The sequence below is a fragment of the Elephantulus edwardii genome, unplaced genomic scaffold (assembly GCF_000299155.1).
Source record: "Elephantulus edwardii isolate Elephantulus edwardi_28Jun2011 unplaced genomic scaffold, EleEdw1.0 scaffold00014, whole genome shotgun sequence".
Taxonomy (NCBI): domain Eukaryota; kingdom Metazoa; phylum Chordata; class Mammalia; order Macroscelidea; family Macroscelididae; genus Elephantulus; species Elephantulus edwardii.
In genome coordinates, this window is record NW_006399764.1 from 8,495,795 (window position 1) to 8,505,257 (window position 9,463).

Below are 9,463 nucleotides of genomic sequence, written 5' to 3' on the forward strand. Positions count from 1 at the left end.
CAGGTCCCCGTAAAGGGACCGGTGAGGAGACTCATTACCACCAGCTGAAACAGATGGTTTCCTTTAACTTTGCAAAGTGCTATTTTTAATTACTTGTATTAATTTTGCATGAGATGTATCGGCTCTAAGATGAAGCTTAGAGAAGGCTCTTAGCATCCCTGCAAGAAAACGGACCCGAGGCTCTGATTGCCCTTTCTCGGTTTTCCTGCCCTCGCCCTCTGCGCCCCCACCTTCCCCCTCCCAGGCTCAGGGGAGAAGGGAGCTTGTCCTCCTAAAAGTTGTGACGGAGTCCAGGAGAGGTTTGTGAGAGTGTTTACATAAATCATCTTCGATCCGGAGCTGCAAATATGTTTTCCGAGCCACTTTGGGGCATGTGCAGCGGATCTTAGCCTGAATCTCTGCAGGCAAATCATCTAATGGAGAGTGAACCTTTGGAAGGTTTCGCTTGGAATATAACGAGGGGGCCAGAGCAACCCAGGCTGGTTTCAAAGATTTACAGCAACACGTTACATTTCTCTTTCACATTTAAATACACCGTTCCCGCGTCCTTGAGGGTAAACAGTAACCTCCTGGTTTAAGGGAAGAGCTTGCTCTCCTCCTCACTAGTCTTAGCCCTGCGACAAGAGTTTACAGACAAAATGTAAAATAGAAAGTAAAGAAGGATGTTTGTGATCCGCCCCTGGCACTGTCCCTACAGGGGAGTGTTTGTGCTCTTAAAGGTTCTCGGTAAAATAGTCTCAAAAGTCACTCAACCTTTGGAGGAAAGGTTTTATTCCCTTTTCCAGGTGAGGGGAGAAGAGGGAGGGGGGCGAGGGGCATCTGGTAGGTGGTTTTGCAGCAATCCCCACTGGGAAATTTGAGGATAAAAACTTTGGAGTGGCTTTCGAAGCCACTTCAAAGGTCATCTGGGTTTGCCTTTATTTTTTCAAAATCACATCCATGCAGATGTGCAGATCTTTTTGCAAAAGCAAAGAAAAAGTTGGACAGTGAAGGGTGTGCAGCAAGTCCCTAGGGTTCCAAAGATCCTGCTAGTACATCACGATGGTTGAGCCCTATGAGAAACCAACTAATTCCAAAGAAATGTGTTTCTTTGGTATAGGGCAGCCTCTTCTTCCAAGTCCCATCGATAAAAATTGCCAAGGAATGCAGTGTCTAGGTCATGCAGAGCTAAGGATCAGGCTTTGCCCAACTTTAAGCAGGCAGTCGCTAGCCTCTGTCCATGGTGCTAGTCTCTCCGTTTCCTTGTTGAGATGGTCTGAATCCATACTTGTATTCTTTTTAGACAACTTTTTTTTTTAAGTGTTCTAAATTGTTAAATAAAAGTGGCCAAACTCCTTATGAAGAAGGAATAAAGGAGTAATCAAGTTACATATCATAAATTGTTTGTGCAGTGTATTAATGAAACCAACATATTTCCAACATGATGATTACAACCCCCCACTAAATTAACCCAGAACAACATTTTTATTCACCTCTGAGAGAACAGTATTTGGAATTATTACCCTAAACCAAACATTGTAAATCCACTGACATAGGCTAACTATTTTATTTATCTTTTTTCTCTTTTTTAAAAAAGTTGCAATGGTCGTTGAAAGCTCACCTTTTATTATAAAATGCTAAAATTAATCACCTTTTCCACCCCAAGGAAGACTAGTGTAAGGAATTATTTATCCTAAGAGTTAAGGCCTACAATATACCATGAGTATTCCTGTGAATGACTTCTTTCTTAGAGTAATGTTAATAAAACAATCAGTTGAATTATTACTTTTTCTTAGCAAGGGGGAAAAAAAGCAATTTTTTACACATCAGACTTTTTTTCTGCAAGCTCTCAATGAGTTCCTCTATCTCTGATCTTTTTCCTCAAACTGCCAAGGACTTTGAAGATACATCAGAGTTAACATGACTAAAATCATAACTCAAATGCCTTTTAAACACTTTTATCTAATGAAAGTTCAGATACTGTGTAAAATGAAAATTATTTGGTCTAGCAAGGAATCTGAACTTATCTGGGGTTAACTGCAGGTTTTCATTATTTTTTGTATGATGTTTACACATAAGCCTTACAATTACAATTAATCAATTACAAGATGATATATATTACTGATTTAGGTTAAGGCAGCATGAATTTCAAAGTTAAAGTCACATCCAGATATCACTTGTTTTCAAGTGTCTGGATTCTGTTTTTATTTTTAAAGCTTTGAAAAGAGTATGCTACTTTAGATATATCTGTTCATTTAAAAGTTTCTTAAACTTAAAAACATTACTTAGGGAGGTCACCTATTATTTTTTTAAAAATTCTTAAATAGCTCTATTTCACTTACACAGAGAAGATAACATGTTAAGATGGTAATATTCTGAAAAACATTTGTTCTCGGCAAACTAGGGAAGAAAACCATACACGGAATCTGCAGAATTCTCATTGACATTTACCATTTTCATTACACATTTTCCATATAATCTCTTTACTTACGCAGCACAGGTGCTGGATATTCATAAACCTATACTGCCTCTAGCTTTCCACACTTCCTCCAATCCTTTTGGAAAACATAGACTACAAACTATGTATCTTTCTTGTAGACAAAAACATGCACCCAAAATATGAAAAAATATTAGTTTCCACCCACTTAGAAGGCACTTAAAGTTAATGGTAAAGATAATCTTTCAAATACTGACAATATTACATGAAATACATGCGATTAATTAAATATTAAATTAAGAACAAGTTTTAACAAAAGGAAAAGATAATTTATAGATAAGTCTGATACAATTAAGTAATATTGTATTTTTGTTCTGCTTGCAACTTCTTTAAGATTTATTTCTGTCTTGAGCTGGAGTTGGGAAGGGATGTTGAGAAGTATGACAACAAGCTCATTTTTCTGCTTCTTCATGCAGTGATTAATCTATACTGGATGGGAAGAAGTCTTTTCCTTCATTTTTCCTTCCCGTACTTTCTTAACTCCACTGCCTTAAACTTCTTTTCCCTGCCAAGAATGCTACCCAGGTCTAGAATAGTGTTTAAGTTGGAACTGGGCCTCCAGAGACTATTCTATAAACAGTGGAGTTGGAGGTAAGGCCTGATTATCATAAATGTTACTTTTTAGATAACACATAGACTCAGGCCTTCACTCCTCAACCTGGTAGATAGTGGCATGTAAAATAGTAGAACTCAGGCATTAATTTTATGGACTGTAAGAAGGGGAAATAAACAGGTCTTTGGTTCTTTGCCATTCTAATTCATTAACAAAGGACACTGTCATGGAACACTGACTTACTTGATTCCTCATGTCCAAGTCATTTTGCTCTGGGACCATTGCCTTGTTCTCCTCCACCATCTTGCCCCATCTTCTTGCAACCTTACCTCTTACCTCTGCCTTCTTTCGCCAGCATTCTCAAAGGTAGTGTGACCAGTGTACAACAAATTCCTCTCAGAAAGGCAAACGTCTTTAAAGAACATATTTGACATCACAACAACAACAACATATAGGAAATATACGTACGCTCTAGGAAGTTGAAACAAGAAATTCTGGCTGAAAAAGAACGTAAGTCAAGAAAATGTTGTCTATACTTATACAACAAGAGCATTCCAAGAACCACACTTTCACTTAGAGGGAGAAATAAGTTGCATGAATAAAGCTTCATCTATCCTCCTGAATGTTATTAAAATGTGGAGTTGCACTAATATAGCCTTCATTTATAAAGCAGAAGCATTGACAGCATTTGATCTACTGGTTAAACTTTGCAAATTCTCAGAGAAAGAACCCTGATAAAGGTTCAACTATCTTAACGGTCAGCAATACATGTGTGGTCCAAGAGCTGTACCGCCAGCAAATCCCGAGGAGTGGCTTGTTCTAATTCTATATACAGCTGCTTTTTTCCGAGAGTCATCATAACATCTCAAAGTGAAGGACTTGAGATTGAGTACTTTTTTTTTTTCTGGACACGATGTTTATTCTACACTTTTCTATTTTAACATAAAATGAAAGCTAATTAAGACAGTGCAGCTTTATATCAAAGCATTTCTGATTTCATTCAGATCCTAAAAAAATAAATAAAAAAAAAAAAACCATAAAACGAACAGAAACGAGATCTGCAAAGGCATATATTAACATAAAGAAAGACAAAGTTGACTAATATCTAACACAGAATACTGGAACACATCGAAAAAAGCATGCGGGCAAGTAATGGATGTACGTACATTCATCCCTTTTACTTAGATCAAAGAGAGCTCTCAATGACTCATACATACCGGACAGAGTTTAATGTTATATAGAAACATGCCATAGATGCGGCAGTGATGGCAAAAGAAATAGATCTTTCGGAAGCAAAAAGATTTAAGAGGAAAAGGAGATCGTGCCATATCGCAAACTCTGATAGTACAGTTTGAACCCTCCCACGTTGCTCTCTCCTCATCTCTTTTTTGCTGCTTGCATTTCCCTTCGCCGCCAGTGTTAAGTGTGTACCTCCCCGCACAACTTACCTTGAAACGGGACTCCATTGAGCTCTCAGGAGTGACAGGCGATCTTCGCCAATGATACCGCGCGGCCTCGCCTGGGCGGCCTCAATGGAAGCCTGCGGGCCAATCAGATTCCTGGGCAGATCAGCAAGTTGCGTTGTGTCGCGGGTCGGCGTATACTTCCGCGCGTGCTGCCCGGGATAGGAGCCTGGCAGAGCAGCTGCACACACGGCAGTGCGGAGGCAGAGAAGGGGTTGGTGATACGGTGCTATAAATCTGTGGTCCAGTCCACCTCCCTTTTAAGACGTCCTCCCCCCTTATTTCTGTTCTCACACAGAGATGCAGCAGCTTACTTCTGTAGCGACCTACTAAAAAGCAACAAGGAGAAAGACATCGTCTTTTTGAAAAAAACGTTCTTTCGTCTCTTTGTTCCTTCGTTTGTTTTTCTTGCCCCTTTTTGTTTAGTTGAACAGCAATAGGAGGGTAGTCTCTCCGTCTTTTTAAACTCTCTTTTTTAAGTTTCCCCTCCCCTTTCATATTTTTTTTTTTCGCCCTTTCTTTTAGTGTTGGACTTTGGGGTCGAAAGCATTTCTTTTTATTTGCTTCTTTTAAGCCGAGCACAGTTTAGGTTTCGTGCTGTCTTAAGAGAACTATCCAGCAGCTTCTTGCTCATCCTTATTGGGAGAACTGCACCGTTACTTTAAAAACACACATACACAAAAACCTTAAGGGAGAAAGGTAAGTTTCGGTTCGGTTTCTTTAATCATTAGTTGCAGCGATGCGCTGGCAAACCCAGAAAACCTGTAAGTGAGCGGAATGCAGAATATGAAGTTAATTGCACATGTTTTCTCATTTCAAAGCTCCTCTAGCTTTTAATTCTAGCGAGGGAGAGGAAAATACGTTGGACGCATGCTTAACGTACTGAATATTCTCAGATGTCAATGGCAGAAACTCAAGTGGTGAATGTGGCCAGGATAGATCAGGCTACAATGGGAGGCTAGATGTTGAGCGAGCCTCCGGATTGAGGTTGGAAGTTCATTTCGTGGGAAAAGAGGTATAACTTGGGCGTTGGGGGATGCATGCCTATAGTTTTGTAAAGCAGATGAAGGACCAGAGAGCCGTTAAGGGGCATAAAAGGGAATCAGGAGCCTGGACTTGCAGATTAGACCCGCTAAAGCCCGGGCTTAATTGCATTAACCAGATCGCATGTGCTGGGGAGATGGGATTGCCAGATGGAATTTAGATGCTGCACCAGGCAGTGAGTTGTAGTTGACTGAGAAAAGTACATGCGGCTTGAGGGCTTGGGAGCTGGGCTGGGGTAGTTGGAAGCTGTCAGAACTCGTCACTGCTAGGTATGTGGGTTCGAATTCAGGGACGTGGTACCGTCTTTTTTTTTTTTTTTTTTAATAATCAATTTTGGGGCCGAATTCTTAAGCCTGAACCGGATATGAGATTCCCTTTGTTCAGAAAAGCGTAAATAAGAGCCTCGGAGCTGTGCCTGTGAAGTGGCGGCTGCCTGGAAAGGCTCGCAGGGCTGGGCGCGGGGAAGTGGCTTCCAAGCTCTGTCCTTGGTCCTACGCATCTGACTTCGCCCGCTGAGCGAGGGGAACCCCTTCGCCGCGCCGGGGCGCGCAGCCACCCCGGGAGCCGCTCGGCGGCGTGGCCCTCCCCCACCCGCCTCCTCGCCGCCCCTCTTCCTCCAGCAGCTATTGTTAAACTGACGCCTGGAGTGCGAGGGTTGGGGACCGGGCGCTGGGCGGACACATGTTTCATTTTAACTTTTGCGATGTCTCAGGGTTTAGGGGAAGCCAGCGAGGCTTTGCAGTTGCAAAGAGAAAAGGGACTCCAGGGGGGCGGTAGGAAAGGGGGAGGACGCGCGCGGGGCGAGGAAGGCGGAGGGGCCGCCGGTGGTGGTAATGGAACGTGGGGCCGCTGGCTTTGGCAGAGAGAAGTTTCGATTATTGGCGCGAGGGGGTGTAGGTGAGTGTGCATGAGAGTGCCCGTGTCGTGTGTGAGAGAGGTAGTGGACCACAGAAGGTACAAAGCCGGCTGGGGTGTTTTCTCTCTCGCTCTTCTGCACCCCACCCACTTCCCTGGGTTCGCGAAGCCGGCGCGCCACCAGGTCGCCTAGGCCATCTCAGGGCGGTGGGGGCCCTGGTTGGGGGGAGGTGGCAAGGTGGCTGCGCCCGCCGCGGGAGTTCTGGGGCGGACAGGACCTTGCATGGCCATTGTTGCTTAATTTATGCCCAGCACGTTGCTACGTACCCACCTATTTCACGTCTGTAAAGAATTAATATGAGAGCTATACAACTGTGGCAAATTGGAGCTTGGAGGCGTCCCCCGTTTTCCATTTTCAAGCACCAGTTAGCGAAAGTGATGTCGAGACTGGGTATTTTCTCTAGTAATTACCAGCTGCAGATCTGGCTTTATTGTGGCAAGAGTGGGCGAAATAGCCAAGCATTTAGTATTTACTCTTAATACTGCTGGGCTGGGCTGGGCTGGGCTGGGCTGGTCATCTCATCTCTACTTTTCTCCCCAAAGGCACGCGTTCTCTCCCCTCCCCCACTCATGTTCAGACCCTCCCCCTGGCTAAGATGCTAAACCTTCAACCCTAATCTACACTTGCACTTCTTACTCATCCTGTTTTGGAAGATGAAGGTGGCGGGAAGATGGAGATTGTCCCCACCCCAAGGCCTAAAACTGTCAACTCAAAGCTATAAAATGCTGGCTAAATATGAAAAACCAAAGTAGAGGGCAGACAATTAACTGGAAAAGAAAAAAGATTTTTTTTTTTCTAGTTGAAAATCAGTTCCCAAAGTTTTAAGTAAGCCAATGTGTATCTTTTGGTAGGAAATCTGGTGGGCCCTTAGACATCCTGGAAAAATGGCTTCTTAGTTGTAAGACTTGTAAGCATCTCACAAATTTGCAAAACAGAAAAATCGCCCTTATGCGATGATTTTCTTTTTTGTTTGAACTAGCTCTCTATTTGTTGCTGTAGTTTCCTGAGTCTGTCTTTCTACCTGCACTGCTCAGTCCTCCTCCCTCCTTTTATCCAGGTGCTGGGGCCTCGAAATTGATAAAGCTGGTCTGTTCGTGAATTCTCTAGGAAAAGGCCGTATTTGCTGGCAGAAGTGGTTGGGAAGACTCAGGCAACTCTGTTGAGATGAGGGCTCCCATAACTTCAAAGAAGTCAGTTTCAGGAAGGAGGGCCGAGGGCATTCCAGGAGTTGAGGCGAAGGTTGGCAAACTTCGTAGGCCATTTTCGCCCGACGTTGGGAGACAGTCCTTCTTAGCCATCCACGTGCCTGGGATGGGGATTTTATAATTACATGTTTTAGTGGGAGGTCAGAGTGGCGCAGGCGCTTTGTGCAGATTTTCACAGGAATCCGTACAAAGTCAATTAAGGTCATTTAATTGCAAATAGGATTTGGGGTGACAACTGAAATGCTGATCTAGAATAAATTAGCTAGCTATTTCCCCTCTCCTCAATGGAGTTTCCAAATTGAGGGAGGCTGGTCTCCATTGCAAACGTGGCCCAGGTCCCTACTTGACCATGCTTGATTAGACTCCGGCCTAGTGCAAATTTGCTGCCCCCACCCCGCCCTTGGTTACCAGAGTCCTTCCTATTGCTGCCACCCCATCACCCCCCCCTCCCGTTGCATGGGGGCGGGGAGCTCTGGGCGCCCTTAGCAGACCTTGCTGCATCAAACCCGCATCATGCCCTTGAAGCTGTAACCTCGGTCACGTTCTTGCGGCGACTCAGTCGCCCACTGCTCAGTTCCTTTCTCTTTGCCTCCTACGATTTCAGGTAGGTCTGACAGGTGATTTTCCTAAAGTCGTTTTTTTAGGGGGAAGGGTTAAAACGGAAGCATTTGCAATGGGCGGTGTGTGTGGGGAAGCCAACATGACAGGTGTTCTCATAATTAAGTGGCTGAGCAGGTGTAAAAAACGTGCACCCGCCGCGTGGCTGGGGAGGTCAGCTCTGACTCCCAGTCGTGGGCTAGTCCGAGGATGAGCACAGGTTTTCTAGGGGAAAGCGATTGAGTTGGGCGAGGGGGCGGGCCATGGGAAGGCAGCGGTGGGACGCCCCCTCGGTGAAGAGCTGGCCATTTCTGGGCTTCAGTGGGGGGGACGTGGGAAGGATGTGGCCAACGACAGGCACTTGCAGAGTCCAGTGCAGGCTTTCCCACTTTGCTTTTGAAGCAGAGTATAGCACCCCGCACAGGTACTCGGAGTTTACAGGAACCTTCAGTCTGGAGAGGCGGGGAGGTGCAGCGAGGGCTAAGCCTTTAATTTTCCGCCCAGGGATACGATCTTTTCTTTTGGTTGGGGAGTAAGGGAAAGACGTGTCGTTTCACCTTGTTTGCGCTACATACGTTTGCATATATTAGACACACATATATACCACAGTTAACCCCAGCACAAGCTGCTCTGGCTCTCGGTTAGCGCCCGGAGCCTCGCAAACTTGCACCTGCAATTGGCCGCCTCTAGGTCCGCAGCGCTCTCGGGGCAGCCGCGGCAGGCGGGTCGGAAGCCGGGGCCCTGGGGGTCAGAGACCACTGAGGGGGACCGAGCCGAGGGCCGCCCCGCATCGCCCAGCAGACAGCGACCCGCGGGCGGCGGCCTCCGAGCAGCCGCGGCCGCAGCGGTGGCGCCGCAAACTCCCCGGCGGCCCCGCCTCCTGGCGCCCTTCCAGGCAAGCCCCTCCTCCCCGCCCGCTACAAACGGCTGGACCGCGGCGCCCCGGCGTCACTGAGGCACAGCCGGCCGGCCAAGGAAGGCGCCAGCCGGCGTGGCGTGGGTGGGGCGGGGGTTCCGCCGGCTTCCAGCCCACCTTCGCGCCACCACCGGGACTGGGGACCCCGCCGCCGCCTCTCCGTGGAGCCCGCCCGGGAGCGACTCCGCCGCGGCCGTGCCTACTGCGGGCGACGCGAACCGTAGTAGCTGCACCTCCTCCGAGTCGGAGCAGGCAAGTGCGGGGGGAGCGTGGGGGCGGGGAGGGCGGCCGCG

At 46.4% G+C, this 9,463-nt stretch overlaps 1 protein-coding gene across 1 annotated transcript in view; it reads left to right on the forward strand.

The window, feature by feature from the left end:
- The first annotated feature begins 4,926 nt into the window (after window positions 1–4,926).
- The window catches only part of ELAVL2 (ELAV like neuron-specific RNA binding protein 2), a 198,522-nt gene continuing 193,985 nt past the window's right edge, over window positions 4,927–9,463 (forward strand). Inside the window, exon 1 of the mRNA XM_006881265.1 lies at window positions 4,927–5,191. The gene's annotated coding sequence lies outside the window, so the exon portion shown is untranslated. The remainder of the gene's footprint in view (window positions 5,192–9,463) is intronic.